This window comes from Gymnogyps californianus, chromosome 5, assembly GCF_018139145.2.
Source record: "Gymnogyps californianus isolate 813 chromosome 5, ASM1813914v2, whole genome shotgun sequence".
NCBI lineage: Eukaryota > Metazoa > Chordata > Aves > Accipitriformes > Cathartidae > Gymnogyps > Gymnogyps californianus.
Window position 1 is genome coordinate 47,511,694 of NC_059475.1, and position 27,093 is coordinate 47,538,786.

At 39.5% G+C, this 27,093-nt stretch overlaps 1 protein-coding gene across 4 annotated transcripts in view; it reads left to right on the forward strand.

Annotated features, from left to right (window-relative positions):
• The window catches only part of NRXN3 (neurexin 3), a 988,734-nt gene that overhangs the window by 374,389 nt on the left and 587,252 nt on the right, over positions 1–27,093 (forward strand). The gene's annotated exons all lie outside the window — the stretch shown is intronic.

Below are 27,093 nucleotides of genomic sequence, written 5' to 3' on the forward strand. Positions count from 1 at the left end.
GTTGTGGAAGTCTTTGTGTGAGCTGGAAATTGTGGCTGTCCTTCAAAGCTAGTTAAGAGGCCAGATAGGGTTGGGAAGCTGCTTAGTAGGTTCTTGTCACAAACTCACTGTTTCCATGTATCTAGGAAGTGGAGTAAAGGTAACTGGATAGTGCTTCTTGCAGCAGCTCTCCGGGTAAAGCAGTATGAGGCTGTAATTACAGAGACAAATCAGATGACACAGGACCAGAGGTCTTCCATCCCTGCAGTGTCACTGCCCACCTCTCATTTCCCAGCTATGCCCAGCAGATTCCATTATGAGGTGTTAAAAATCAATCCAATAATCCAGCCGAGAGGATTCACTGATGTGTCTTTAATGGGGGTGGTACTGAGATCAGTGTACCAGCAAGAGGCTTATTTGAGTGCCCTCTTCATTGTTCTGGATTTGGGAGTTAATGTAGCTGTATACATGCTCTGCTCCATTAATGTGGTCCTTGTAATATAATGTGGGAACCTCTTTGCCTGGTCACCTAGAACTAAGCTAATTTATAGGCAAGCAAAGGAGACTTTATTGGTTATTCACTCAGGGAAGCGCCATGTAAAACTAGTCCATGTTTCTGCAAGGATTTATCTCTATTCTGCCATTCTACCTTTCCCAAACTAAAAGAGTCTTGACATCTCCCTGCTGTCTTCTGTCTACCTGAAGAGTTTATATACACTCGAGTGTTGGAATAAACTTTTCAAAGGATGACCATCCAAGGATTGGTGGGATTGTGTGTAAATACACACATAAATTCCAGAGGTCTATTTCAAATGATTAAACTGATAATCTGTCAGTACAAGCAAGCATTAAAATTATTAGGAATAAAGACTTTATCTTTTTAGGAAGGAAGTATACTTAAAGGGCTTCCCTTCCCTTACATTTTACCCCAAAATAGCTTGGGCTTTTAAGCTTCAAAGCTCTGACATTTTTAGGTCAGTTTTGGTGCTGGTGATAGTCCCTTTAAGCTTTGCACAAATGGAATTATGTAACTAAGACACTTGGTTTTACAGGTAATAGAGTATAACAAAAAAAAGTTTGATAAGGGTTTTGAAACTTCTTTGTAGTAACTTCTGTAACATGGCACACTAGGAATATGTATTGATACATCATGTAAAGGTCTACTGGTGCTTTTTCAGGGTAACCTGCATAAGGCATTTCTGGTTTTCCTGCTGTAAGAAATTTAAAAACAAAAACCCACATGCACAGCACAAGTGTAGGATTGTTAAACTTCCTTCCCTCACCTTCATTATACGTTATATAATGAAGTTATTTATGTAATAACTTCTACTGTTTAAAAAGGGAAACTGGGAGCTTGTAGAACTGCATTCCCTTTCCAGCTGAGCACCTAACCTGCTGAGTGGCCTTGGTTATCCCCCTCTCCCCTTCCCTGGGGGCTTTTCTCCTGAGACACTCATTTCTTCACCTGTAAGAAAGGGATGGTACTTTATCAGGGTTTGCTTTTGTTTGTAATTGCTTTGGAATTTTTGTATTCATTCTCATTTTCTCTTGAATTTGAGATACATTTTTGTTGTGCTTATTTTCTCAAAACTGTTATTAGTTACAGTTGTGACTTGAGGCTATTAAATTTCTTACATTTAAGAGTAATAGTTACAGAGCATTCACTGACTGTGCTTCAAAGGCATCTAGAAATAGCTCTTCTCCAGTGCTACCGTAGATGCTTCACTTAATTATCTTTTCATCAATTTTTTACCTTGCGGACAATCCTTTGAACTGATCAAGGTGGGCAGCTACAGCCCCAAACTAGCAGTTATGATACTAACTACACCTTGTACCCTGTCTCTTTCTGACAGTTGAGTACTGTTATTAATTCAGGTTTCTTTGCTTGTTTCTCGATTTCTAAGGGTATGGTGGTTTTTCAGAACCCCTCCCTTTCCTCCCACCGTAGTCAGAAGGCCCAGAAGTGGTTTCCATCCGTTGTGTGGAATAAGTGTTATATAAACAGAGACCAGCCTGTCAAAACCAGGAACCTCCATTTCCTACCAGTACAGGTTTGTTTAGCTGGTTCGTGTTTTTTTGGTAGGTTGTTTTTCAGATGTTGTACCACTGGTTTAGCTCAAACCAGCCTTCTTTCTTCCCCCAAAAAGATGGAATCGGTACCGAAGGTGTAGTGTTACTAGGTATCATGGAGAGAGGAATATATATCTGATTATAAAGCTTGGGATGTATTCGGAGTCCTTGAGGACTGGATACTTGCTCAGTGTGCAGTTGAATGTGTTGCTTTTTATCAGAGAAGTCTCATGAGAATTCTACGGATGGGGAGGCCGACAGGTAAATGAGCTTTGCAGGATGAAGTGCTGAAGAGCTCTCAAAGAGCAAATGTGGGAGTTGTATGGAGAGTTCTGTAAAGCCCAGAGATTTGTATTGCTCAGGCTGTTCAACTCTCTTGACTAGTGAGGCAGTGCATGTAATGAAGCACCTGCTGTGAAGAACTCTTGTGTCCAAATGTGCGAGTATGAAGCAGCTCCCTTTGCTTAAACATATTTTTTTTTTTTTCCCCTCTTTTTTCGTCACTAGTGCCTGTCTTTCCGAGATGTCTCTTTCTGCTAGTAATTTTCTTTGGGAAGTGAGACAGTTGCCTTCAAGTCCTGAAAAGAGTGCTGTTATGTGAGTGTCAAAAACATTAAGTTTGAGTTTCTGTTATAGTGTGGCTGTCCTTTTGGATTTGGAGCTCCACATGAAAATGTTCTGTTGCAGTGTGGAAAAGTGGTAATTCCTTTTTATAGTTTTCTTGAGCATTTTAGCATCTGCAGTACAATACTGCAGTCCATTCTGGATGCAGTTCTATACCAGGTAGATGATAAACTGCAAGACCTAGAAAAGCCAATGTTGAACAGTGTCTGGAAAGATTGATATCAAAGAGAAGACCAGAAGAGATTTACTGGAAATCTTAAATTTATTAGAGGATATAGGGAAACGTTTAAAAGACATGGGTATGTAGTTATTAGTGGAGCATGTACTCCGGGCTACTTAACTAGATAGCAGTTGCATGGATGTTTGCAATTGTTTGACTGGACTCAATTACCTGTGCATTCCCTTCCACTCTAGTGTTCCTCGGAGTGAAATCTGACACATAAGTGCTGCCCCAAGTGTGGAAGAGAAGAGTGCCACAACAGATGTCCTCAACATTGAGAGGAGAGTGTGGAGAATCTAGTGGTGTAAATGGTGGTAAGGGGATGATAGTGTATGATAAGAGAGATTAGAGTGAGCATCAGGCAGCTTTTTTCCTTTTTTTTTTTTCCTGCAAGTGATGGAATTGCATGTTTTCTCTCTTCTTGAGTTAGATTTGGCAGAACCCAAGAGAGAACGCTTTATTTTCTCTAATCTTGCCAAGGGGTGGTCAGAGGGACTGGGAAATTATCTCCTTACCAAATTTTGCAAAAGTTGAAGTTGGGGTAAAAGATTGATATCGATAGATTATTTCTGTCTGTCTAGTAAGAGTGGATATATTTAACTGAGTATTTTCCCATCTACATGGGGAGCTTGTAAACAGCTTTTACTGTGTTAGATTCATGTTACCTTACAGAATACCATTACTTTTTCTTGCAGGTAAGACTCTGCCTCCTACAGTCATCCTCCCTCCCCTGCCTTCTGCCATAGACTTGGTAGAATAGTAAAGAATGGTTGCATTTTCAGCATCTGTGGGAATAAACAGATAATTGCCACAGATAATTTCCAGTATAATTTTCAAACGCAGAAAGTACTTAAATATCAGTCTTGATGCCAGCAGCACTGGTTTGGTGGAAAGAAAAACAATCTTGTAAAATCATTCCTTAAGCTGGCCAAATCAAGTGTGTTTGAAGAAAGTTTTAGAGAGATATGATGCTGTTCCATCTATTCTTAAACTGTATATGCAGAGCAAGAAAGTTGCTGATAAGGCCGTGAAGCAGACATTGATAGTTGTAGAGATTTGTGCACCTCAGTGTCATTGATTCGTGGTTTTTGATGTAGTAGCCTTTGTCTGCCATTTTAAAACATTCTTCTCCAGATTTTCTAATGAGGATACTTTGGAGAAAACTTTTCTTCACCAAAAGTTAATTCTAAAACTTGTAGACCAAATGAATTTATTATAGTACGTGTGGACTTCAGGATTTCTTCTCACATTTTCTCCTCATCTCTTCCTTTCTCTTCCCAAAACCCATTAATTTTGGATCAGGACTAATTTTTTTCTAAGTCAGCCTTGTAAAATACACTAGTCTTGTTTTGAAATTACTTCCAGAATTGCAAACTGTACAGGTATGTATTTCACTATTGTGCAGTCACATGTAGAGTAGAATTCACTTGCAATTGTCTGTGAGATCCTCAATTAAGTCACTCATGTCAGCAGAAACAAAAGACAACTGTTTAAAAAAAAAAAAAGAACTGGAAGCAGACATTTAAGTCTTTCAAATGTAACTGTCAAATCAAGGTTATGGTCAGAAAGCCAAGGTTAGAACTCTAACTTCTGGAGGAACATTTTTATTGCAATCAAATTTTACTTCCAGTCCTCTTGGTTGGATGAGAGTGTATGCAGGTGAAGATGACAGGCTGCTAAAAGAAAGGCTACTTAGCATCTCAAAATGCAGGATCTTAGCTGATGTGATAAAATGGCCTGATTTTTTCAGGAAGTAGAGAGCACTTTTCTAATATCTATTCTATTTCAAGGGAGCACCAGCATTGCATTTCAATTAATTTGAACCTAGTTCTACCTTCAGTTTTGTCATTTTGAGACTTCAAGGAAGACTGTATCCCTTGCCATAGTTGAGCATTAGTTTACCCACAATAAACCAGGTGTGTTTGCATTTTGCTATTGCTTTTATAAGGTGTAAAGAATTCCTTTATGAAAGAATCAACTTTAGTGCAAAGTGGTTGGAAGCATACTGTCCAAAACAGAGCAGTGCTCAGCAGGACCAGGTGGCAGCACTGGTTTAGTACCTGACAAACCAGGAGAAAGGATGGAGATTCTTTCCACCTTAAATGCCAGCACTGGTTTGATGCTAGATTTTTCTTTGTCCTCTTTTAGAGAAGCTAAATTGTGTGAAGGTGTACAAGGGCAATAGTCACTGTCAGTTAGTGTCCTGGCACTCCCAAGGTGTTTGCCTGACTTTAGATGCTGAACAGTCTTCTGAATTAAAATCAGCTTATTCGTGAAATTTCAAACACCATGATATTGTAACTCCTCTTCAATAATGTGGTAGCAGTTCATTTAATTTCAGTGTGATTATTGTTAATTTTATGTTAATTTTGTAGTGGTCCCACAGCATGACTTATTTATTTCTGTCTCCTAAAGTGCAATCCAATGTACATTGTTATTATTTTAGCTCTATGTTTAACAACTCAGTACTCTAAACGAAGCCTCTGAATGCTTTGTCTTAATACAATATTTACCAGTGAAGTAAATTAAGCAAGCAAGCATGCTGTGTATTCTTCATAATTTATTTCATCTGTTTTGTCGTGGGTCCACTCCCTTTCTGAAACTTCATTCAATATGGTTTCCATGTGCCAATATTTAAAAAAAAAAAAAAAAGTGGGTTACGACAAATTCATTGCTACTTTGTCAAGATCATTTTTATTGCATAGATCTTTGTGGCCCAAGAAATGAGCACATCTACCTTTCTGTTAAAGAAAACAGTAGAATCTGCAATGGATATCAGTAACAGGTCAGATGAGAACTTCTGGGCAAGATATTTCCTGCTTGCTTCTCTGGGGCATTGCACTATAGTGACAGGAGTTGCTGTGTCAGTTCATCATCTTTACAAGAGAGTTAATGAGCCAAATTAATCCTGGATACAACTCCACTGAAATTACTCAGAGCTTGATTCCAACTCTGATGTGGTATTTCCGCTTAGCCTGCTGTGAAGAGGCATGCTGCATTTCAGGAGGGTTCAGTAAAATGACTTATGTTCTGCATGTGGAGTGCAGAAGATGGATTCATGACTGGTTAGTTTGTGGAAAAAGTTGTGCATGCTTGTTTGCTTTAGAAAAACCAGGGCACTCTAGTAGTTCCTATATTTTTGGGAACTATTCCAGAATTTTACTAGATTCTGCGTTTAGTAGCATGGTTCTGCAGTGTAACAAACTGAGTTCTCGGTAATTTAAGGGTCTTTTTAATCTGGCACTTTTGTGACTGAAAGAGAGGGGTAAAAAGAAGTTGCCTTCCCAGCAAAAACAGCAGTTGCTTTACTTTTGTTGATTTTTTTTAAGTGTGTACCCAGGAATATGAGTAAATCCATGTACAATTTGCACATAAATATCCAAGTATATAAATCCCTGCATGAGATGTTAAATTCAGCAGTTAATACAAGGTTATAACTGCAAGTTATTCTTCTCAGTACACCCCTCTCTTTCATTCCTCACTCCAATAAAAATATACGCTTGTTCACGGTAGTGCACATTTCTGATTATTTGGTTGTTCTTTCGCTGCTCTTGTACACGTGACAAGATTAGAGACATGGCTATGCTTGTGCATGTTATGTGAACAGGAGGCTAGTATTTGAATCTGAGAGCTGATTGAACATTCAACTGTGCTTTGTGGAGCTGCCTAGAAATGCCCAGGATGCTGCTTGCCATCCTTTTCCTTGTTGTTCTGCGCTCTGAAACGTTGTTTTCATTTTCTTCTGAAGAAGAGCAGGAGGTTGTTTGCAAATGCTATTTTCAGCGTGAAGGCCTGCAGTTTGTTGTTCTTCCTCAGCTTTGTGCTTTAGAAAAGCAATTTCCTACCTCTGTGGCTTTTTCCTCTTGAAATATCATGTTTGGAGTATGTATCTAGCAAAGCATTTATTTTTAGTTATTCCTTTGGCTTCTTTATTCCCAAAGGTCTTTTTAAAAGATGTAGTCTTTCTTTCCTGTCACCTATTTTGTAACTCTGTCTTTCTACCTCAAAGCCTATCCTTATTTTTTCCTACGGTGATTGTTCTTGCTGTGGGCATGCTCTCCTCTGTTCTGCTTTAATACGTTATTCTACGCCACTTTCTTTTTCAATGTATCTTCTCATCTTTTACCTGCCCCTCTGCTAGCTTCTTGTGCCTGTCTTGGTTTCCAGCTTCTCATCTGTCTTCCAGATTATCTGTACTTTTTAAATTGTTATTTCAGCATATGAGTCTTTGGTACTGGGAGGTGTGCTAACCAGGCCATGCAGTATAGGCAGAACTAGTAGTGCTAGTTCTTCCAAGAGACAAGATAAGGCAATTGTGAATAATTTAGCTTGGAAGGGATATCCTGAGCTATTCAGTCTGGGATGTTATGCAAAGTAGGTTTGATTAGGTCAGTTTTCAGGGCCTTGTCCAGTGAAGTTTTGAATATTACTAGAAATCTCACTGACTTGAAGTTTCCACCCTTATGTCATCATAAGTCTATTTGACACCTTAAAGACATACACAAAACTTCTTTGTCTTGACAACCTTATTGTTGGATGCTCTGGTGTTAGAGATCAAGTGCTACATGCAGGGAGCTTTACAAGAAGTGGCAGAGCCTTGCAAGCAGAATCCTCCACAGCATTCAGATGATTACCTGTGGCATTGGAGATAAGCAACTGAGAGAACATGCCTTGCAGGTCTAGTAAAATTAATGCAATTTTGCTTTCTCATGAAGGAACTCATCACATTTATACAACAGTTACGCAAGTACCTTGCTATTACTATTAAAAAAAAAAAATCTAATCAAAGCAGAACATAATAGCAAAGTGAAAGATTAAATTTAGAGAACTGGATGCAAACATCATGTGAAAATGATGGAAAGATGCTGGGAGCTGTCAAGGAGAATATCTTGAAATGGAGTTGGCAGTCATAGACAGTACTAGAACCAAGTCTTTTGGAAGCTGTGTGCTTTGGCTGTTCTGTGAGGAAGTCTATGGTAATAGCACACATTACTGCTCTCATCTTTGTTGGAATTAAACATAGCATAGGCATACTTTGTTTTTCTAAAATCATGCAACATTGTTAGGGCACACATGCCAAAAGTATGAAAAGGTATTACACAGAGGTGCAGACATCAGAAGAAAAGGGCCTGAAACAAAAGAAAAATTAAAGGGTTAGTCTTTGGTTATTTTTCTCAGTGAAGGTACGTGTTTCAGCCCTTTTTAGATCTACAAATCAGAAGCTTATTGAAACTGTTATTCAAACCATAAGTGAGGGAAAAATATTACCTTTGGTACTTCTTGTGCCTCGTTTATTATGAATGTTGAGAGTGAATTGTTGTGAATTCTGGCAAGAGTAGGCAATTTCAGTCATTTCTTCTTTGCGACTCTTCCTCTGTGTAGGCAGTCATGGAATGACTGCTTGACTTGTCCAAATTGCAAGCATTTTTCTTTATCAGTGATTTTATTAAATCCCTAAATAATATATTGATAAGTATATTTAATTAAGGTGAACTATGGACAATAATGCCTGACCATATGCCTCATTTTTCCAGACTTATTTGCTATACTTGAATGAATTTCTTCAGATAAAACTCATTTTATGCAAAGCATCAAAATCACATCAGTATAGTATATGAGTCTTGACTGTACTCTCTAGGTTTTTTCTAAACTTTGACTCTGTGTTTTTATAGTGGGCAGAAGCAGCTTTCATTCCTGTGTACTGACAAAATCAGGTGCTGAGCAAAGGGGATTTGCTTGAGTCTTAGCAAGTTGGACAGGCTGGCTGAAGAAAAGCCACTTTCTTAATGGACAGAGTTGGCTGTTCCAAACTGTTTCTTCAGCTTGCAGCTTATCAGTTCCTCCTGGCTATCCATGTAGTGACAAAAATACATCACCAATGTTTGGTCAAAAGGTTGAAGCCTTTCTATTTGCTCTGGGTCTCTTCAACTGTAACTGACACCAGTGGCACCTCCAGGTTGCAGAACTGCAGCGTGAACCTCATAGTGATACCTATCTCCCTTTTACTTTCAAAGTGTATTTGAGTGTGTAATCCGAAAACATCAGTAGGTGTTAGATCCCGGCTCTTTAAGATTGTATCTCTTTCTTTAGGTTATTGTGGCAGCTGATCACAGTGGAGGTGCCTGAGATTATACTTCTGGGCTTGAATGCCAGGGATCTGGGGACACAGGATCTTCTTAGCAATTGGGGTTTCATTATGTGTTTTTTCTCCTTGTTTTACCATCAATTTCTGAGCTCTTTTGACTAGCAGATCTATCTTGCGTAACTTAATCTGCATGCCAGTTTTCTCCTGGTGGAGATGAAAGGCATTGGGTAGGATAGCAGAAGGCTTTTAATTTTCTAGCTGATTGGGAAGTTCAAAAACAAGTTTATATTGTACATAGGTGGTGTTTTTCTCATGAGTTTTTAAATTGTTCATGTATACAAGATGTTGGGGCTGTGTTCACTGCTGAGCCACTACTTGTAACTATTGTCAGGAAAAGCTTCTATTGTCTATAGAGGCTGACTGACTGACTAGAGCTCTAGTTAATGTGTGAAGAAGGCTTAATGAGAAGAACTGGAAACTGGGGAGCATCAGATACGTTGAGTCATATTTGCTACCAGCTCACTTGTGTTGCTTTGAGTAGGCTGTTCTTGTGATTACTTTCATATAAACTTTTTCCTGTGTGTTGCTAGGGTCCCTAGCTAATTTACTCCTTCCTGATGAGATTTGCACTCATGGATCACAAAGATACTGTAGCTGGGATTAATTTAGTTCCAGCAATACGCAAGCTGAGGACAAACTGGCTCTTCCAGATCTACACGGCCTCCCCAGAGCTGCACATATGTACTGAGCTTATGTTAGCACCATTGCAAGTAGTTGCTTTCCTGGTCGTGCTTTCTTAGCATGGTAAAACTTGTGATTCCTCCTGAATCTTACAGGGAAAGAGTCAGAAGCATAACTCATAGAAATGAAAGCGACTCAGAGACAATGTGACAAACCATTTTGGAACCACAGATTGCTCCCCGTTTTACCCAGTGACTGTCAGGGATTAGAGGAGAAGCTGAGAAAGAACTAATTCAGGTCAATCAACTCAAGAATGTACCGGAACCTCGCAACTTATTTATAAGTTATTTCTTTGCCATGATAGTTTTAATGACTCCTAACTGTACCTTCACATTACCAACCATCATCTGTGGCGAAAAGTAACACTAATGGCACTAGAGAAATAAACCGCTCATGCTCAGTGATCAACAGCCATTTACTTTTGCTAAACACCCATTACCGAGAAGCATAATATTTTGCAAGAAGTCTCTAAATATTGCTGTAATGTAGGGAAAAAAAACTATTAACCTGTTATACCCAGCGAAATATGAGTGTGGGGACTTCAGACTCCTCTACCCCTCTGTTCTGTAATACCTCTGGCAGAAAAAGAGAGATGCCTCCGATTTAGTCTATGGCTACTTAAGTACAAAGCTCTTTGAGGTCATTTTTCCTTATTTCTGTTATATATCTGTAGTGACAGGATAGTATAAGGCATCAGCTGGAACTAACTCTGTGTTTGAGTTTTGCAAGTTTGAATACATTTTGAACGTTCCTAGGGGCTCATGCAGTCTATCTGTAACGTTGAGGTTTTTTCCTCTGAGCCTTTAGAAATACATTTTTTTTCCCCTCTTATTGTTTGATGCATTGAATTGTTTTGAGGGGATAGGTGAGTGGAGAAAGTGGAGAGAAAATTCTGAAAGAATTTGAAATGACAAGGTCATTGACAGTTTCTGATAATTGTTAAATTGGAATATAATTGATCATGATTAATGTCCTTCCATTGGTATACCTAGACAATAGTTAGGATTGCATTTAAGCTGTTCAAGTGGTTAATGTCCAGCTGATTCATATTCTGTGTAGAATTGGCTCAGTGTCATTGAACATGAAAGAAAGTATCAGTGAAAGGAAAGAGTCTTAGCCCTGTAATATTTCCAGGGTATTCCTTTGTCCTAGTTATTGTCTGCATTTCTTTCCAAGAAATTCTTGAACTGTTTTTGCATCTCAAGACTCCCTATGATTAAGCTTCACAGATATCTAAATTGTTATAAATACATATATTGCTCCCAAATATTTCCATTTTTTTAAAGGTTTATAATGGAATTAAAGCCTCTCTGAGCCTTGCCAATCTGTAGTCTTTTGCTGAGATGCTTTACCACTTGGATCTCCGTCATTCATGAATGACAGAGACTGAATGATGGGACTGTTCGCCCTATTCTGACCAGTTGTGGTTCTTTCGCACATCCAGTGTGTTACTCATATGGACATAAGGTATACTGCAAATAGAGAAGGAGGGGTTGGTAGAGAAACTTCAGAATCAGCACACTGGGAAAGTTAACTTTCTTTTTGCTTTGCATCTCCCCACCATGCCTTCCCACGCACATGCACATACTTCCTGTGCTTCAGAGTGGTGGCTAGCAGAAACCTTCTTTGTATTAATGAAAGCCAGACTGACCCCAGCCTTATGCTACAATTTCACCCCAAATACCAATGACAAAAGGTGCTAGACCTATTCAGAGAGTTAGTTTTAGCTGTAGTTCTTGTCCTCATGAAACTGGATGTTAACTGAATATATAAGGTACAGGCATAGCAGGGGCTCTGGCCTAAAGCCAGAGAAGTGATTGTGTAGCATTAGTGTCAATCTTACAGCCAGAAAAAATCATCTTTCCTTGAGTGCACATAAATTCTGGGTATAACAAGATAAATGCCTCCTATACTAGCTGTGGTCACATGCACAAATCATGTTATGTTAATAAGGGGATTGACGCTGTCAGGAAGGAAATTGAAAACTGGCACAAACAAAGCCTTGGTAAGGAGGTTTAGGCATTTCCCTGCACAGTCTTGCAATTTGACTTTAAAAGTAGTTCCTACTATTTGCTCAGGGTGAGAGGACTACAGGAGAAATGTGTCTTCATGCTTTCTTTTTCAGAGGAAATCTGTCAGGTCATGTGCACTGGAGATACAGCCTCTTGGTCTCTGTATAGGGTCTTATGGAGAAATGGAGGTGTCCTGGCTTCCTCCTGCTGAGAGGCCCTGGGGATTGCAGTATTCATGTTTAATAACTGTGACCGGGGAGGGGCTTGAGCTGAATCACTGCTGTCATGAGAGGCACCCGGAGAAAATGTGGGTGACTTAGTATGATCACCTGCTTAGGGGAGACTTGATTTCCTCCGTGTTACTCCATGGTATGGTGCCAGTGGTGGAGCTATAGCAGCCATCTCTGCAATGAACACAGATGAGGAGTGTAGGAAGCATTTTTGACAAATCTCTTGGTATGAAGACCAAAAGAATCAAGGTCAGTTTGGTAAGGGCCAGCTTTCTCTGCTGACGTTTATATGCAAAAGCTACCTGTTTCTTTAGGGATTATTCTGTAAGAGATTATAATGTAAACATCCATACCATTTTAAGAATACATTCCAAAAGAATAACTTAGATGGAAAAGGCGGCCGTCTTTAGCGTGTTGCAGAACATCACTGCTCATTGTAAAGCAGAGCTGCTGGTCAGCTGAAGCTCATAGACCTGAAGTTAATCAGGACCAGTCTTCCTGGGTGACAATACAGACTTGTGGTTGGTGGTTTTGATGTCTAATGCTAAGAATATTTTTATGTATGTTGGTCAGTAGATTAGCTAAATAAACATTGGTAAACAGGGACATTAGTCCATAGGCTTTGTCTGAAGTAGTTAATTTTATATGCAGTTTCTCTGAACAGAGGTTTTTCTCACAAGTATTTTGTATTTTTTCAGTAGTAGTATTGCTGAAAGCAGCTGCCAAGTAGAACTAGATTAAGTGTTTTCATTTGAACAGTTTATTAGCTGAAAAGTGCAGATTTATGTTGACTACATCTATGTGTGAATTTAGTTTGAACTTGGCAAGTGTTTATGAAAAAGGAAATGGCAAACATAAAAATATTGTGACATTTAATATAAAAATATTTTGACTTTTCATTTTTAACAATGTCTCAACGTTTAATTTATTCTAAAATTATTTCCATTCCCAGTCAGTGAAAACAAAAACCTCTGGTTACCAGTGAAACAAAATGTTTTCATAGAACAATTTAGGTTGGAAAAGGGTCTCTGGAGGTCTGCAGTCCAAGTTGCTGTTCAAAACAGGGCCAGCTTTTTAAAATTTTTCTTACTTTTCATTTTGTTTTGATCACTTTGGACCTCTTTCTATGACTGCAGCCTTTCAAAGGTGATTGAAGGTGTTCTTGCATTGACAGTAGCTGGCTCCCTCAGTACATTTGGATGCAGCCTTTCTGGTCCCATGAATTTATGTATGTCAGAAACTTTGGAGGCCTAAGGGCAAACCTTGCCATTGAATACCACAGCAAAGAAGGCATTGACTGAGTACTTCAGCCCTTTTCAGCTTTGAATTTCAAAAACTCCATGCAGAATTGTTTCTGGGTTGGTTTTTTGGGGGGCAATTTTTGGTCCAAAAAACAAGGACATTTTCAGATTGGCCTGAAGTGATTTTCTTTTCCTTCCTCTGTTTCCAATTTGTTCACTGAACCAAAAAGGCCTCCTATTCTTTGTATTCCTCAGATGGCAAATACGATCTGTGCTGTGGCAGCACCTCTGTGGTCCAATTCTTGTTCTGCACACGTGTTTGCATATAGTATAAATATTCACCTTAATGTCATAGTCTGATATAGATGGTATTATATTCTGTCAGCTAGCATTATTCAGTAGATAATCACATGTGGCTTACGGAAGAGGAAATTCACAGCAAAGGTGCATTTGCACATTCCATTAGTTTATATGCTGAAGGGGTATTTCTTTGTGTTGGTGAGAGAGCAGATGTTTTGTGCATAATTTTTTACTATGTGGCTATTGCTTAGTTGACAATAAATATAAAAAAAAAAAAATTGCTGATCCAGATGGTTGTCCTGGATTGGTGTTCTGATACAAATACTCTTTTTATCGTTCTTTGCATGAAACCATGTGCCTGCATTTGACACATCATTTTAAGTCAGCATCGGTATAAAACTAGAAGCTGTTTTGCTCTGACGTTAGTGATGTTGAATGAAAAATTGGAAATTCTTTAATTCCAACTCACAGCAGTAGTTCTTGGCACTTCTTTTACTCTCTACCTGCTTGAAATTACTACAATGACGTTAAGCAATACTAAAAGTGACCCAGTTGCCTGCAGGCTTGTGCAAATGTCTTGGTTAATAGGTAAAACTTCATTTACCTATTTGATGTTAAGCGTGCTTTGCATTATGCAAATGTTTAGCAACTTTAAAACTGGACTTGGGAGTGAATAAAAGACAAAGCATCTAAAATCGCTTTGCTTCCTATAAAATTGGAGATGAAATATAGCAGCACTCTGTCATTTATTGAGACTTTGAATTTATATACCTTTCTGTCTGATTTTCCAAAGTGATGTGCTTTATAGTTCCCGTTCAGCACCTCTGAAAATCAAGCTGCCATTGACTTCATGCGGACGGCATTTATTTAAAACTGAACTGCTATCGATTTGAGATACCGTTAATTAATCTTTGAAGTGGAAAGGGGTCAGAACTTAACCCATTTTTTTTCTCTTCCCGGAAAAAAAAAAGGGGGGGGGGCGGGGAGAGAGAGAGAAAAATCTGGTGTCTCTTTGTAGCCGCAGGGAGGGGTAAAACCGGGCAGCCGGCGGTCACGGCCGCGCCGCGCCGCGGGAGGCTGCGGCAGACCCGCTGCGGGGCTTCGCGGCCGCGGGCCTTGCGGAAGGCCGGAGGCGGTCGCTAGAGGGCGCCAGAGCGCGGAGCGGAGCGGGGGCCGCCGGGGCCGCCCGTCGCCGCGCGGGCGGGAGCTGCCGCTCCGCCGCCGCCGGAGGGCGCCTCGGTGCAGGCAGTGCCGAAGTGCGGCGTCGCGCGCGAGTGCGGGCACGGGGCGTCGGCGAGAGCCAGGCGGGAACGGGGACAGCGCGTGCGAGTTTGAGTCACGGTGTGTGAAGTGGTCAGAAGGCACGGGGCTGGGGCTCTCGCTTGTTCGGCGTTGTTTTGTGGTGGTGTTCGATCAGCAGGTAGGCGGGCTGCGTTTCAAGCTCGTTTCCTTCTCTTCGCCGTCTTTCCCTTTCACGGGTGGCAGGGAAGATTGCAAAATCATTACTGTTCTCTAGACACTGAAGTCCTTTGCTAGCCTATGTCACTAGTAAGGAAATCGGAGAGAATGAGATGTTAAGACACAAGCTGTGAGAAGAGCACGCAGGTCTGAAGCATACAGTATTTTTCAAAGCGTTCTTCCGTGTTAAAAGTTCCTTTAACTATTCAGTGATAAACACCAGGCTGTTGACTGGGAAAGATTTCTTGGCCCTCTGTTTCATACAAGCCATCCAGCTCCTTCTCAGACTGCTGATTGGAAATGCTGTACTTGAGATAAGCTCACAAACCAGTGAGAGGGATAGTTTAGGAACCAGTATCTAAAGCATTCATTACCAGTACAGATTAAAAAAATAAAAAACAAAACAAAAAACCCCAAACTTGGCCTGTAGTCCTGCAGAGTATTACATAGTGTTTTATTTTAGAAGACCCTAGTGAGATCAGACTAATATGATACTTGCAGATGAAAGTATTTCTTCCTGTAAAAACCTGACTCTTGAAGAACCAGTACTTTCAAGATTTGGGAACAGGAGCCTTCTGAAGTCTAATCTTCATTCTCCAGGCTTGGCTGTTGCCTTGAATAATCAGTCAAACCCTTACTTCCGCACATAATTAATGTTCTTGGGGGTGTGATGAGCTAAGTGATGGCATTTGTTTTTCCTGACTGATTCTGCAATGGGATTACAAATCTGAATGAATCATCCTAAGGTGCCTTTATCCTTTTTCATTTAAAAACAAAACAGAAAAACCAACACCCCCACTACCAAAAACCCTTCTTGAGAGGAGTGTTTATTGCCTTGAGATCAAGGGAACTGTACACAGCGTAAAACTCTTGCCCTGTATGGTAGTTTCGATCATCTGTATCATGGCCTGTGTTAGCACTCTGGTGCTATGTCCTGGGAACCCATTTTCCTCAACTGATTGACACTTAGGACTTGATGATCTCTTCTAGTTACTGTGGTGATTCTAGAATCACCACAAGATTCTAGAATCTTGCGCTGATTCTAGAATCTATAGATCCACGTTTTAAAGAATCTGTAAATATTCTGCTACTGTGATAGTTTTTAAATAATATATTTGCTGATGGTATGGACTATATAAATGTTAGTGGTGTTACAGCATTTGTTCAGCATGGGATCTGGATGCTTTCTAAACATGCATGGATTAATTCTCACGGTGCTCTTGTGAACGATAGAAATGAGAGAAATATTGGTTTGCTCAACATTGCAGCACACCAGCTGTTCACCGGCTAGAAATAAAGACATCGTGAGGAAAAATACATAGGGAGAGAGGTGTGTATAATCTACCCATCCCTGTAACAACCACTACCTTCACTAACAGACAACCAGAGAAGGAAATGAAGAGGCTGTGGGGGGTTTGTGTTGTTTTTTTTGTGTGTGCGCCTTCTAAAAGGCAACACAGAAGTAACATTTTCTCAGAGCAAAAGGATGTCTTTCCAAACTTGTGATGGAAAACAAAACATGCTTGTCACTAAGCTTTCAACAGGAAATGAAACTGCTAGAGAGATGTTTGTGATCACCTCATGCTATTAATCAAATTCTACTGTTTTTACAATGTAGCCAGAGGCCAACAATATACTATTGCTTGACAGTCAAACAACCTTATTGCTTAAATGTCCCTGGAACGGCTTGAACTAATATGTAATCCCAATATGACTAGATTATTTTTTTTCTTTAGAAACTTTACAATTCTGGATACTACTACTATTTAAGTGTGGTGCATAAGTATTGATAACCCTTGTAACCAAGGGCTGATGAACATGCACAGGCATCAATTGATCTCAGGAGCTATATAGTCACCGCTTTCCTTCCTTGTGCTTAATTCATTATTTGTACTCTGACATTGCTGTCAGAGCTCTGGTCTTTTTAAAGTGAGCATTAACTTCTCTGTGTTGGGCAAGAAAAGACGACCCCCAAACACTAGTGGTACCTTTCCAGGAATAAGTCTACTTCCTGGTGGGAAGAGATCTGCTGGCTTTCTGTTTTCTCTTTCTCCTAGACTGTGGCTGTTTTAGGCTGATTCCTTCCAATTAATTCTCTGGTGTAATCCTATCTAATTTTAGTGATACTAGAATTAGATGTGGATGTTGTACAAAATATACAGGGTTTGTATGGAGGTATACATATGAAATGGAGTAACTCAGGAGGTATGTTTGAGAAGAGGGGTGGCATCGGTTTGGATAATAGACACTGTTTGTTATTGGGAGCTCTGGGGGCAGAGAGGTGTGGATATGTTTATAGCCACATGTGCTTAGCTTTATCATTCTCTCCCTTGCTTCTCCCAGGGCGTTTTTTCCTTTACATGCTCCTTAGCTGACATGAAAGCTGTGACTTTAAAATCTGAATTTCAAAGGATTTCTCAATATTTGCCTCAGGTGTCATCTTTATCTGTAAAATCCTCAACTATCCTTCAGTCTGCACTGCTGATCCCTCAGGTTTCCAGAAGCAGGTGATCCTTCCTTGATAGCTCCTTAAGCTAAATAAGGAGTCTCTTGCATGTAGGTCTATGTACCACTTGTCATCCTTCTCATCTGGGTTTCTCACTTCAAGTAAAAGGAACCAGTGTGTGCTACCAGTAGACTGGAAATTGGTGGTGTCTGTAAAGCATCTGAGGAGGATTTTCATCAGTGGATACAGATCTTGTTGCTATGACTCAGATGGGTTTCTGCTAGCAGGGTCCCAGTTCTTTTGGGAGTATGCAAAAGAACTGCCAAGAGGTTTTTGGAAATAGAAGGTTAAGTGGCATTAAACAAATTACTTGCAGCTAGACTTCTAACCGGCTTCTTGGCTGCTGGATGTGTCTTAAAGTCACTAGTCAGTGCAGATCTGGCTTCCAAATTCCAATTAGGTTTTATCCAGTTTTGCAAAGTTTGTTAAAGGGAAAGGAAAACACTTAGTCAAGAGGAACCAAGCTTTTGCTGTAACGCTCTGGGCAACACAACTTTGTCTCGGTTTCTGCCTCATAAAATGTGGTCAGCAGTATTCCCCAACCTTATTTTGAGGATGTATTAGCATTGTAGTGTCCTGGAAAAATGAGGAATTCTGTAAATGCTAAGATATAAATGAAAGGCTTAGAGGATGGCATCCAAAAAGAAGGGTTTAACTTACAGCTTCAGAATAGAAAGGACAAGGGGGTATTTGGAGAGACTGTCCAATGTCTATAGTCCTTGTGTAGGTCAATTCAGTAAAACTTTCCCATAAAGTGTTTTTACTGGGTCATACTTGTTATCTGGTATGTAACCTTGGAAATGTATAGTCATTACTGAAATGTGGCTTACCTTAAATAGGCAAAATACATACCAATGCTCTATCTATGAAATATTAGGAGGAATTTCAGTCAGGATAGTATCGTCTGTGTTGCCATGTGGTCACTATCTTTTGCTAACAATTCCTATTTAAGGGACAGGAGAATAGTCAATAACTCTTCAAAAGGTAACGGCAGCTAAGGTCTGTTCTATTTCATGTGAAAGACACCTCTTTGAGATGGGTAAGCTTTTAAATGCCTTTGACATTAAACACTCCAGTCTGCGCTGCTGATCCCTCAGCTTTCCAGAAGCATTTGATCCTTCCTCAATAGCTCCTTAAGCAAAGTAAAGAGACTCTTGCATCTAGGTCCAAGTACCACTTACCATCCTTCCCACCAGAGTTTCGCAGTTCAGGCAAAGGGGACCAACGTGCATTACCAGTTATGCACACGCAGTTTACCAGTAACATCTGAAACCACAAGGTCTCCACTTGCAAGTTTTGGTTGCTGTTTGTATTTGTTAATAGTATGATTTATATGCATCTGATGTTCTCCCTCCCAGTACACATGGGGTTCTCGATGGAGTTATAAATACTGGCTAATATGCAATGGAGAATTTAAAAACTACTCAGCTGGCACCATAGATGGAAAAAAAGAGTGGCAAACTTCAGAATGGAGGTAGCATTGCAAAAGAGAACTAAACCTCAAGAGTGTATGCAGTGTTTTGCACCCCCTGCAGAGGACTGGAATCCTGCTAGTTTTGTAATCATAGTTGGACATAATTTCTGTGATGCTGACTGTTATGCTCTTAGGAGGAGGTTGAAGCTAGTTCATGTAATAGTCCTAGCCACCATGGAGATAACTGTGTGCATTTGTAACACCTCAGGCACTCAGGTCCCACAAGGAAAGGCACTTGAAGTGAGAAAGAAATTTAGGTCCTCTGAATGTGTGATGCTGCTGGTCTTTGCCCTTGGTATCTGAACAAAGAAGTTTGTAGCAGGACTGTCTTCTGTTCTTATACTAGGCTGTTAGTGAGGACTGTGCAGAGTGTCCTAAGCAACTGTTTTTTTTTTTTAATGCAATATTTGGGACTGGAGCTTCAAAGATCTAGGGTTTTTCCTCCAACTCAACTCTCGATTCAACTGTCAAATATGTCTTTGGGAAGAGGAGTCCCTTTCTTTGCCATTGTTTTCTGTGTTGAGAGAGAGGGGGACAAAGATGTTATCCTGTTGTTAGAAAGTGGTCTCTGATCCTTTCCTGAAAGACACGTATCTGCAATTACTACAAGGCACTGTACTGCCACATCTCGACTGATTTGTCTTGCTTTCTGATCTCCTTGCTTTTCAGACTTAGATGAGAAGTAGCTGCTGTAATACTTTGGGGGGGGGGGGGGGGAAGGGCACAAAAACACTCTAGAAGAATAATCAGATAATTCAAAAATTCAAGTAATTTTTTCCAATGAAGTAATAGAGGCAATTAGAGCATGAGAAGGCTCACCAAATGGGATGATACAGGTTTCTCCAACCTGCTCTAATGTAGTTCCTTATTAACATAACAGAAGCAAAGAGCTTTTGGGGGTACTTGGTTTAGAGACTCGTACATTTGATTCATGTTTTTTCCCTCCGAGATAAGTAGTTTGAATCTCATCCAGGCAGTAAGCAGTCAAATTACTTCCTTGCCATTATATGTGTGCCTGCATGATACATGATATGGCTCATTCCAGTTGTCTCAGCCTCATCTCCAGCATCTTTTTCTCACTATCATTATGATTAATCCACTTGTTTTGTAGTATTTATGGTGAGATTTGAAACTAAACAGGAAGAGAAGCTCCAGTTGTCTTACTGTTGGTAGCACAGTCCATCTATGTTTCAAGTAAGATACATTGATGGGATTAGTGAGAAGCTGTTTGGTTTTGGTACCTGTACTATTATATCTACCCAGGAGTAAACAGAAGAATTAAATCTCTAGCTTTGTCATGCCTGCATCTCACTTTGATTAGCACTGAATCACTGGAAAGCTAATAAAATGTAAAGCTGTCTTAAAATAGGATCCTTACCTCTTTATTATTGTTGTGGTCTGCAAAAGTCTGTGCATAACTTGCTGTAATAGTTGGTTTAAAATTCTGTCCTATGGTAAAACTTTGGGAGGTTTTGCATGTTTCTTGAGTGGCAAACTGCATCCATTAAATGAATATACTTGAAGTGAACAGGTATTTGGTCTTAAGGGGTTGAATCTGGGTTGAAGTTCTAGAGTTATTTTATTCATCACTGAGGTGTAATCATCTTCAAAGCAAAATAGATCAGCAGGTGAAACTCTGGAAAGCAACACTTTGAGTACTGTAATTCCTTCGTACTTATTAAGCAGCAGCTTTAGCGAATGTGGTTGTTTCCCTCTGGTGGCTGCTCTCTGTAGTCCCTATAGTAGAAGCTGTTCCTGTGATTGCCTTGCTGCCCAGCTTACGCTAATAGTTCTCTTGAGCTTTGCTCTCTGAAAATCTAGCATGTACAAATATTTCCTTAGGCAAATTGTAGATGAGTCTCAATATAGCAGCTTCTGAGTTCTTTATACCTACGCTGAAGCTTTTGTTGCCCTGATCTGTTAGGAACAGAAGTATGTGACGTTCTGGCCAATGTGAAGTGTTTCGTATGACAGCCCTATGTAAAAACAAAGGTAGAGCCAGTCTGACTGAAATCACTTTGAAGTTAATTTAATTAAACTGTTGTAAATCTTAATTTTAAAAGCATGAATACTTGATTATTTTTTTTCGTATACTTCCATGTCCTTTTTTGACCTCCCTGCTCGTTGTGAATATAAAATAAAATCCCTTTCCTTAGTGAAAATAGCTCCCTCAATAAAAATGGGAAACCATCTATTACTATTAAAAATCAATAATATCTTGAATAAATAATAAAAAACTTCATTTTATTTTTAAGTGCTGAAAACTTTTTCATTTAGCTTGAAGTTGAAACATTTTGAATGTTTTCTAAGTCAGAATAAAATTTTCTTTGGAAGAACTGAAACATCCTTTCACTGAAATTGTAATCTCCTATTTAACGACTTTGGGGGGGGATCAACTTTCTGTTAACACAAATGTTTTCCTGATGTCTGCTAAAAATTATTCTGCTGTAGAGATACACAGTAGTTATGTAGTCTCTAAAAGTGTTAAAATCCAGTAGCAGTGAAATTGAGGCAAACAAGGAGAACAACGCACTGCCCTTGATGGAAAAACCTAGACACAAGCACAATTTGTGTCAGGTGTGACCTGTACCATATATGCAATCAAATTGTCTCCTCTTTTGTTCTTAATCACAAATTATATTCACTTCAAGTAAAAGACATGCAGCATAATTTCTGCACTAAGTTTTGTTTAAAAGCCTTATGAACAAGCTGCAACTGTGTTGAATGCTGCCTGAATCCATGTTGAGTCTTATTACAGCCATAGGCCAGGGCATCCATAAATGAAAGCAGCAGTCATTCAATATGGTGCTACATGTGTTTACAGCAAGAGCAAGGAACTTTTTTTCTTTTAAATAAGGGCTTTTTTTTATATAAAGGCATTTTAAAATAGATTGTACCCAAATAGTTAAACTCACCTTAACTTATTTTTTGTCAAGTTTATAGGGAGACTGGAGTATGTTTCTGAGAGAACTAGTAGGGTGGTCTTGCTACTTTTATTTGCCGAGTTAATTCCATGCACTTGATTAGTTTGGCTGTTGGGGGGGATTCTTATTTGCACTTGTGAGGCTAACTGATTCTGTGGGTATTTAAAGGATTTTGTGTATGTGCTTTTTATTGCTGTAGAAATGTAAATAATTAAACTTTGCTTCTGAGTAGGCTGGTATAAATCATGCTCAACTTTATTGATATCCCAATGAAGCCACTCTGTAAAGCTGTAAACATAACTTTTCTGTAAGCCCTGCTAAAAACATTTGTTTTGTAAGTGTATGTTATGTTTTGTTTAACGTGGGGTAGTACATGGAGGTGATCCTGTTCCTTGAGGAAACGGAAAGGTTGGTGCAGGTAAGGTCCCCAATGAAGGTATTGACTATCTGTAGGGAAGCGCAACTGCTTATTCCTAGTTGGCAGTTAACATTTTCTTGAAAAGGGGGATTCTAAAACCTGTATATGAGCAAAACAAGTGTGTATGTGAAGATGTGTAGATTTGACTGGGATATCTACATAAACGTCTGCAATGTACTGAGAGTCTGGGGTTGCCAGTTGTTTCCTAGCAATTAACAATGCTCCTGGAGTTGGACAGCGGATCCTGGTCAACAAAAAGACCTTTCTAAAGCACTTTGTCCACACTAGTGCTGCCTGAAAACACCCCAAAAAATTTACACTACTGACTTGTATTCAACCAAGACCAAAAGATATTGAAGGTTTTCAGAGCAGTTGTCAGTTCTGCTTTTGAGCCATGCTCGTGTTTTGATATTTGCCCTATCATTTGTATGAACTCGCTACATATCAGGAAGCCATAAAGGTGTGTGAATAATTGGCAGCGTCTTTGTCCTTACACCCATTTCTTCCCCCTTCCCCCCCTCCCCTGCCTTATTCAAACCTGCCTGTAGAAATTGTGGCTGAATATCTTTGGACTTAGAATATCTTCTGCCTATCTTTTGAAAAGACAATATATGGAAAGAGAATTCTGTGTTTGATATGGTAACAGCTACATAAAATATCTGCCATATTGCATAACTATGCATAATTATTTCATGTATATTACTAAATATATAGTCTGTGTATATAAGACAAATATCTTCCAAAGCACTATTAATGTTATTGGGGATGAGAAACAGGTAGGGCATTGGCTTCATAACCTCCCTCCTCTGTGCCACACTGTTGGGGCTAAAATGAAGAATCCCACTCTGCAGTTGTACTAGCGACATCTGAATATTCTTTAGGGAATCACTGAATAATGTCTAAATAGGGTGGATCAGTTTCTTGTAAGCTTTGAGAGAATCTGTCCAGCTTGTCTCGTGATTCATTCTCACGTTTCACAAATCTGTGTGCACATGTTTTTCACAGTGTATCACAACTTCTCTGGTAATTTTGTAAAAGTGTAAGTAAAAACAACCAATGCCCCCCTTCCCCCCCACCCCACTCCCCGCCCCCCCCTCCCCCTCCCCCCCCCCAAAAAACGGGAGGCAAAGAACCTTCCCAGCTTTTCCCTGCCTTAGGATGCTGTTGGCATTCCTGAGGGATTTTGCGCTGTATAAAACAGACACAAAAATGTATCTTGCCACTGAACAAAGCTGAGATGGCAGCTGAGCATTTTAATTAAAAAGAAAAAAGCAGATAAAACCTTTTTATTGTTACTGAGGGTCTTCTCTAAAAAGCATTGTTATATCACTGTAGAATTATTTATCGTAGTAATTGTAATGAGGAAGAGCCTTTTCCATTCTCATCAATCTGGCAATGTTCTTTCTGGTCGTCTCTTCAGCCGTTTTGTAGACTTGAATGTTTGACCTCTTCTGTAATGTTGGATAAGATATGCAATAATGAAGAGAGCCTGGTTTCATGAAGGTCATTTTAATCATATAAATGGATCAGATAATGACAGCCTGCCCCAAGGGTAAAAGCACACTCTTTGATCCACCTGTGAGGAACTGGTGAGGGGATTAACCCTCTTGCTCCTTTGCCTTTCATAGGAGGGAAATTCTGTGTGCTGTTAACCACTGAGGGTGGATAACAGCTGGTGTTTTCAGAGCTATTGTTTTAACTGCATCCCTCTGACCAGTTGTTTGTTCTAAATGAGCGAGTTCTTGGGCCCCAGATGGAAAGCAACTTGGCATTTTCAGAAGGCATAAACTACTTTTTGATTCTTTATACTATGGCATGTCTATTCTTGGCACTTCTATATAGTCTGTTTGGGCCAAGTTATTAATTATCAGCAGTGCACCTTTGATATAGAGATAATGATTGGGACATTCTGGGCAGATTGGATGGAGTTCTTCCATGTTTGAAACCATATACCAGTTGTTTTTTATGAACAATATGCACACAAGTTTTGAGTAAGTGTCAAAGGATTCATGAGAGCATGAGGAGTTGCCACTGCAGCTGAATCAAGTAATACTTGCTCAAGAAGCCTGAACTGCAGCTCAACTAATGTCCAGAATATGAGGATGCCAGAAAGAGATATTTTTTGCTTCTGATTAAGTAGTGTTTGCCACTGCAAAGCACCAAAGGAATACATACTAGTCTGCCTCATTTGAGTTTGAAAATGAGAGGTAGTGATCAATTCTGTATGATATACAGTTCCTTAGAGAACATTAGGAAGAAGGTTGGAATGACCAAGAAGGCCAGAGACAACAACAGGAGTCATGCTCTGGCAGCTTAACTATTAAGTTATTGCTACAGTAGAAACTTTCTTATTTTTTTTTCCTGTTGTCTTTTACTCTTCTCACTCATAAAAAATTAAATACATTGCAAAAATTACCTAATGTCCAACTGCCATCTCATCAAAAGTATTCTAAATAGAGTGTTTCCAGGCATCCAGCTCGTAACATTGCTCCAAGAGTTCCTTGCCTTTCCTTGTTTTTTATCATAACTGTTGCACAAAGGGAAGATCTAAATCTTTGACCTTTTTTTCCTCTGTCCACCTAACCCTCTGCTTTGCTTCCTCCTCCATCTGGATTATCCTAGTTGAAGGGTGATGTAGGTGCAGATAGCTTGAAAGGAGGAAAAAAACCCAAACCCTACAAAACAACAACCAAAAAACCCCACCACCCTACAAAACAACAAAAACCCCACCAACTTTGGTGTAAATGCTTAGTTTTCTGTGTTTAGCTGTAAGACCACAGAAATGTGTTACTGGGTAGGAGATGGTACTTAGGGAGAGCATTATCCTTCTGCTACGTGGCCCATTTCCTTTCTATTCTCCCCAGCATCTGCAGCTGTTATGTTAGGAATCTTCAATTCATCTTTTAAAACTTGATCACACATAAAAGTCTATATAGTAACAGCACATGTAGTAATCATGCTCAGTGAAATGAAGTTGAGCATCCGGATGTGGGTAGTCCCTCTATACACAGTTCCTAGAACCACTTGGAATGCAGTGGGAGCTTACACCGGGAGCAGCAATTCAACTGACAGTGTGCAAATGAAAAATGAGGGCACAATTTTGCTGCTTTCAGGTCAACCCATCTGCTGCATAAATGTCTTGAAAGCATTTGAAAAGAAAACAGTTTAAATAGAGTAAAATAATGTTTTTTTAACACTTTTTTTTTTTAAACTCAGATATGCCTGGTTTGAAAAACAACTCTGAATGCTCTTGAGCATGCTCATGTATTGAATTTTTGTATGTAGTGTTATTTGGGTAACCCTACCAAAAGAAGACAATGCCCATTGTTGAATACAAAATGGAGGTTTGTGAGTGAAAAAAAGTATTAAACTCTGGTTTTTTTTTCTACTGATAAAATATTAAATTGGCTGATCAAGACATGTACTTAAATAACATAGAATAATTTGCATCTGCAGTGCTTAATTTTCAAATTTATTAGTCCAGACTATTAACCAGTTACTCCTAAATAGCAGTCTCATTTGCAGACAACCTTATTCATTTGGAAAAAGAAGTTGGAAAGCTGAAACTTTCTACTTATTTATTTGTGAATTGGTTAAGCTCCATTTTCTGAGAATCTAGTCAGATAACTTCTGTTGGTGTCACAGTTTTGTTTGAAAGTGTTACGGTGGGCATCAAGATAGCAATGACAAGCCAAACCAGCTCGTTTTGGCTGACTCCTAGTTTGTCAGGCTAGGGTTGAAAAGTGGGAAGTAGAAAGTCAGCAACTTTGAGTTACGCAACCATGTTGAACACAGAGCTGCTGCATAGAGTGTTGTATTGTCAGCTGAGCAAAGTCAGCACACCTGACTATTTCTCTTGGCTGAGCCCTCCATAGCTCTAAACCTGTGGAAAAGTTTTGTGTTTTGTTTTTTTTTTTTTTTTTTTTTAAATTATTTGCTGCCCCCTTCCCCCCCCTCCCCCCATACTTTCAGGTGGCATTATAAGAACACACAGGTCCAGATGAACTCCTTTGTCTTCCTACCTGGGAAGTGCCTATGTGGAACTGTAGTAACTGATGCAGTATATTTTGATGTAGGCAATACATAAGGAGAATAACAGAATATTCATTTTGCTTTGCCCTCCTTCCATAGGATTCCCCTACTACACGTTATATCCTAGCTGAATGAGACACCACCTTCTTTGCACATGTTCCCCCTCAGTAAGAAGCAGTTACAGTAATGTTGTTAATTAGGCGGTGTGCATACTGTGGACTATGTAAAGTCCCTGGATATTTTTCCTGCCCCTTTCTTCAATTCTATCTCACTGTGGAATATGCTACTCTTACGTGTTAGTCCACAGCATGACACAGATCAGAGTGGGTGCATCCCCTCGTGCAGAGTTTCACTTGAAGACGTGTACAACATTTTTTTTCTGTGCTACATAACCAGGCCATTGAAAAACTGGTCAAAGTAAATGCTGTTCGTGGGCTATCTGAATAAAAAGATTGATTTGCTTGTGTTGAACATAAACATAGAGAAATAATCTGCATACCTGACATTAGTTTTACCAGTGCAGTAAGCTGAGCTGTAGCAGTGCCTGTCCTGTCCCTGTCCTGTCTCTTTTAATATGTTCAGTGTGTCTTGCTTTTTCTTTCTTGAGTTCCCCTTTTGCCAGTTTGGGCAATGGGCCCGATATGCAATAAGTTCTGCTGTCCTCATTCTGCATTTCTCTGATATACCTGTGTCAAAAAACACTCTAGTACTGTACTGAAATGAGCATAGATGCTTTCAATTTATCACACACCATTATTCAATTTCACTTACCATTTGAC